Below are 5,339 nucleotides of genomic sequence, written 5' to 3'. Positions count from 1 at the left end.
GCTTGACAACACCCATGTTGATGAGTTTTTCAACTAGCTTTTTGAAGGTAATGCAATTCTCGATTGAGTGCCCTGTAATTCCCGTATGGTAGTCACATTGTGCGTTCGCATCATACCACTTGGGATACGGAGGTTGTGGGGGTTTTATGTAGGAAGGAGAAACAACGTGTGCATCGAATAAACTTTGGTATAGCTCCTTATACGACATCGAAATTGGCGTGAACTGGAGCTTCTCAGTACCTGGTTTCTCTCCAGATTCCTGTCTCAATGAACTTTGTTGACTAGCAACCCCCTTTCCTGGATGACTAACAGTAAATGATTCAGAGTAACCCGTGTTGTTCACCTCATTTTCTCTTCTCCTTGGGACTAACCTCTTGTTACTCTCCTCTGCATCAATTTCCCGCTCCTTATAGCGCTCTCAATCATTTCACCATTCATGACTATGTCAGGAAAGCTTTTTGTGGCACTTCCTAACATATGTGTGATGAAAGGTGCTTTCAGGGTGTTAATGAATAGCATGGTCATTTCCTTTTCCAAGAGTGGTGGCTGAACTTGGACTGCGACCTCCCTCCATCACTGTGCATACTGCCTAAAGCTTTCGCTCGGCTTCTTCTCTATATTCTGAAGGGTGATTCTATCAGGAGCCATGCCTGTCACATGACTATATTGTTTCATGAATGCTTGCGCCAAGTACCTTCATGAACCAATCGTGGGACGACTCAATTGATTGTACCATTTGGATGCTGCCCCTGCAAGGCTGTCTTGGAAACAATGTATCAAGAGTTGGTCGTTGTTAACATATCCCGCCATTCGCCTGCAGAACATGATGATGTGAGCTTCTGGGCAGCTTGTCCCATTGTACTTTTCAAATTCAGGCATCTTAAACTTATGAAGAAGTACTAAATCTGGTACTAAACTCAGCTCTTTTGCGTCAATGCCTCGATAACTCTCAGTGACCTCCATTGCCTTGAACTTCTCCTCGAGCCACCTACACCTTTCTTCTAACTGTTTCGGTAACTCCTCCTTCATTCTTTCCTTCTCAACCACTTCATCAAAGTTAGGAATGACAGAGTTAACAGGATTATTTTTAGGATTAGAACTCGGCCCAGTTTGGAGGTTCGAAATACCAGCCCGAAACTGCTGAGGCATGATAATGACAGTAGATTTGCGCGGGTATTCAGCTTGGGCTCGCATATGTGGAGGGGTGAAACCTGGAGGGTAAAGAATTTCATCATCATTTTCCTCATCGACATTTGCCATGGGGCCCTTTCCTTTATCACTTCCCTTAGTTATCAGTTGGGTTAACTTTGCCACTATATCTTCTTGGGATTCTCGCATCTTCTCAGACATCTCTTATTTCATCTTGTCTAACCGCTCCTGCATTTGTAGCTGAAGCCGGTCTTGCATCTCCTTCTGGTACTATTCGAGCTTTTCTAATCTCTGATCCATATCTTTTGTCTTTGCTCGAGTGCCGTATCGATGTCGGGTTGGTTGGTTTCCAGGTTAACTGAGCAATAATTTTAATTAATTAGGATCAATTAAATGTTTTTAATGCATATGATGCAATGCATGAGATGAATGCATAAAGAGACGTTAATTCTGATTCAATTCTATTTAGAAAAATTTACTAGAGGACAAATTTCTTTACATAAAGCAGTTATATATACGGCTTTGCCCTCATACTCCAAGCAAAGACATCTACTCCCTCTTCATCCGGATGTTAAGATAAACCTCGTGAACTTCCAAAGGATGTCACTGCTAGCTCCTTCTGCTTGATTCTGGTCGCAATCTGTTGTCTGCCTATCCTCGTAATGCTCATTAGCTTCTTTAAGAAATTTAGAATTTTGAAAGCTCTTAGACAATCATCTTGAATCCTCGGGCCCCAAAGTAAAGTCACGAATTCTTCCATCGCCCTTCTTGTATTTCTTGGAATATATTCAGGCTGCCGTACTATTTTCCATTTTATCAAGAAACTCATTTTCTTATGATAGGCTTTCTAAATTAGTAATCATACTTGAATCAACATCTCTTTTCTACAATGCAAATGCAATGCAATCATAACCAAAACAAAACAAAACGGGTTAGTATCGGGTATAAACATTAAATCCAATACAATCAAGAAATAATAAAAACTCCTAGTCAGGTATCTACTAAGGTTTAGAGTAATTCTACCTAGGGTAAGTTCCTAAGGTTCACTATATGCGGTTTGGCTTCTAAGGTAAAGGTACCCGAACCAGCAGATTCCTCGATCTTCACCCATTATAGGCTCATATGGATCGAGTTCAGTTCAGGGGAATACATTTCCCTATGGCTGCACGGAGATGAAAATCTCACGAAGACATAGGTACGGATGTATCCCGGAAGCGGTCCACTACCCTGCACGGAGGTGAAAACCTCACGAAGGACTAGTTTCTCGCTCCCACTTAAGGGGGTAAAATGAACCATGTAATGCAAAATGCAAATACAAAGTAACCGACTTGATCCAATCATGCAAACCCCATGATAAAAATCAATGAATGCGAAGAGAAATCACGTTCTTTTTAAAAACTTTTGATTTTCGACAAGAAGACAGAACATAACCAATTCATGGCTCGATTCTCTAAAAGTCCCCAGCGGAGTCGCCAAGCTGTCGAAACCGTTTTTTGAAAACAAAATTTTTGGTTATCGACTTAAAAAAACAAAAAATAGAGTCGCCACCGATCCTTTATTAAGGCGTGATTGGCCCATCTTAAAAAATAATTTTGGTTTGCGAAATTTGAGAAAACAGGTTCGGGAGTCAGTTATGCACGAGGAAGGATTAGCACCCTCGTAACGCCCAAAATTGGTACCAATTTGATTTTTGTTAATGTCTTGGTGTCGAAAATTTGAAAAGATTTTAAAATAAAACTCTTTATTCATGAATAAAAAAGTAAGACATTCACATTTCAAAGAAATAAAACACCACACCCAGTGAGTTAGGGCACAATGTTTTTAAATCTCCAAAATACCCTAATATTGCCTTTTGCTTTTGAAAATTCTTATCTCGAAAAGAAAATGTCATGACCAGTAAGTTAGGACCCAACATTTTGAATTCCCGAGAATAAGCTTTTATTTAAAATTTGTGAATTTATTGCAAAACAAATATTGAGCTCTCTAAATTCATCAAAAAATAATCGCAATCCAGTAAGTTAGGACACGATCCTTCTCGAGAATCATGAATGCCAAATATTTAAAAATAAAAACGATTTTAATGCTTTGCCAAAACCAAAATATATTTCCCAAAAGTTATGTTTAAAGGTTCACGTACAAAATGGTACAAATACTTTAATTTAAAATGTACATGTGTATATATTTACAAAAAAAAAGAAAAAGTATAAGTACATGTATTGGTAAGTCATGGAAATACGTATGTATTGAAATTTAAATACTTATATATGCACAATATGTATATAAAATAATGAAATATATAAAATAATAAAGAAAAATGTGTACGTATATGTAACAGAGAATGCATGTATGCTTTAAATTATAAAATATAGGAAATAAATATGTTACAACAATGCATATCTATATAAAATATAAATGTATATGAAAGTATGTAAAAGTTATGCAAGTAGAATAATAATAAAAAATATATATATGTAAGGTGCATGGGTTTATAAAAATCATTTTAAAAAATGTATGTATATATTATTGTAGAGAATATGCGTCTGTGTATATATATAGTAATGGTAATAATAATAATAATAATAATAATAATAATAATAATAATAATAATATATAACATAATTAAAAAATATAAAAAGAAAAATAACAAATTAAGGATTAAATTAGAAATAAACGAAGTTTTGAAACCAAATTTAAAGATGGGAATTAAATAAGGACCAAATTAAGATGCGCGCAACAGTAGGAGAATCGAAAGGGTAATTTACCCAAACCTCCCAAATGCTGCGCAGCAACATGGACCAAATTGGAACATTATTAAAACATATGGCCAAATTTAAGAAAAATAAAAAGACTAATTTAAACGCCCCTCATAAAACAGAGGACCAAATGTGAAATTGGCCCCTTTTACAGAAATGGGCGGATCCTTCCCTGGGTCGGGTCACCGCGCGGGTCGTAAGGCTGAAACGGCGCCGTTTTATCCTTCCTATTTAAACCAAATTTTACAAAAAAAAACATTTATAACTAAAACAGACAAAAAAAAACCCTTGATTCTTTTTTCTTTTTCTCTATTAGGGTTTCAAAACCCCCTCCTTCCTTGCACCGCTTTTCGAGCCTAGTGCCCCATGCCCCGATTTCGCCGGAGAAGACACCGGCTCGACAACTCCGGCGACCAGGTAAGTCCTTTCCTCCTTTCTTTATATTTTAAATAAAAAATAAAATAAAATAAAATAAAGCTAAAAGGAAAAAAAACAAAACGAAACTAAGAAAGATGAAAAATGGAAAAGACACCTTATATATTCGAAAAATTTCTGTATCTATTTCGTTTCTTTGTATTTTTCTCTCTTTTCGTCCCTTTTTTACACTGAATCCCCCCTTACACTTTACAGAATATGGCTTTATATAGCCCGAAAAAAAGAAAATAAAACAAATAAAAATTGTTTTCTTTGTTGTTTTTTCTTTTCGGATTCTTTGAGTTTGCTTTTTTGCAGGCGTTGTGGAGATTTCAACTCGTGCAGAGGCAGTCGACTCCGAGTCCTGCGGCGCCTGGAGAGCATGCTGGTGGTGGAGCTTGCGGCGCTAAGCTGAACATGCGGCTAGGGTTTGCTTTGGCTTAAACTTTTGGGCTTGTTGGGCTGTTAAAATTTGGGCTTAGGGTTAATGTCTGGGCTCGTGTATTGTATTTTTTTGTTTGGGGTTTTTTATAGGGCCCGGGCTAATTGGGCCTGCTACAATATCATTTACTATATTCACAAAAAATTATATGAAAGTGAATTATTTATTTTTAAATATCAGAATGAATATTTTATATAAATTACTCCATTTTTAGTGAAAATAAAATAAAATAAAATAAAAACAATGCATACTTTTATTTACTTTAAGTAAGTTGGAATGGAAAGAACCTCGATCTTTAGTTGAAATAGTTAAATTGAAACTTTAGGTTTCCTTGAAAAGATATAAATCAACTGGTGCTATTTTAAAATAAAAATTAAGCTTTTGTTATCCTCAAGAATTTTTAATTTTGTTTTCGTTCCCTAATAAAAAACTCTATATAGACTATAAGCTTTTTTCCCTTAAAATTATTTATTTAAAAGATTATAATGTCATATTTGTATTAAAAGATCCAAGTGTTCAAATATTAGTAAACGCTCATTTTATTTTCAAATATAACAACATATTTTTAATTATTTTTATTC

General features: G+C 35.5%; 1 long non-coding RNA gene across 1 annotated transcript; it reads left to right on the top strand.

Moving 5' to 3' along the window:
* Positions 1 to 4,020: 4,020 nt before the first annotated feature.
* LOC107915809 (uncharacterized) lies at positions 4,021 to 4,932 on the top strand. Its single transcript, XR_001689282.2, has 2 exons — positions 4,021 to 4,319; positions 4,635 to 4,932. It is a non-coding gene; the product is annotated as an uncharacterized lncRNA (long non-coding RNA).
* The last annotated feature ends 407 nt before the right edge of the window (positions 4,933 to 5,339 follow it).

Source organism: Gossypium hirsutum, chromosome D10 (genome assembly GCF_007990345.1).
Source record: "Gossypium hirsutum isolate 1008001.06 chromosome D10, Gossypium_hirsutum_v2.1, whole genome shotgun sequence".
Taxonomy (NCBI): Eukaryota; Viridiplantae; Streptophyta; class Magnoliopsida; order Malvales; family Malvaceae; genus Gossypium; species Gossypium hirsutum.
Note: the sequence above shows the minus strand (reverse complement) of the source record. Positions and strands in the feature narration are given on the sequence as shown.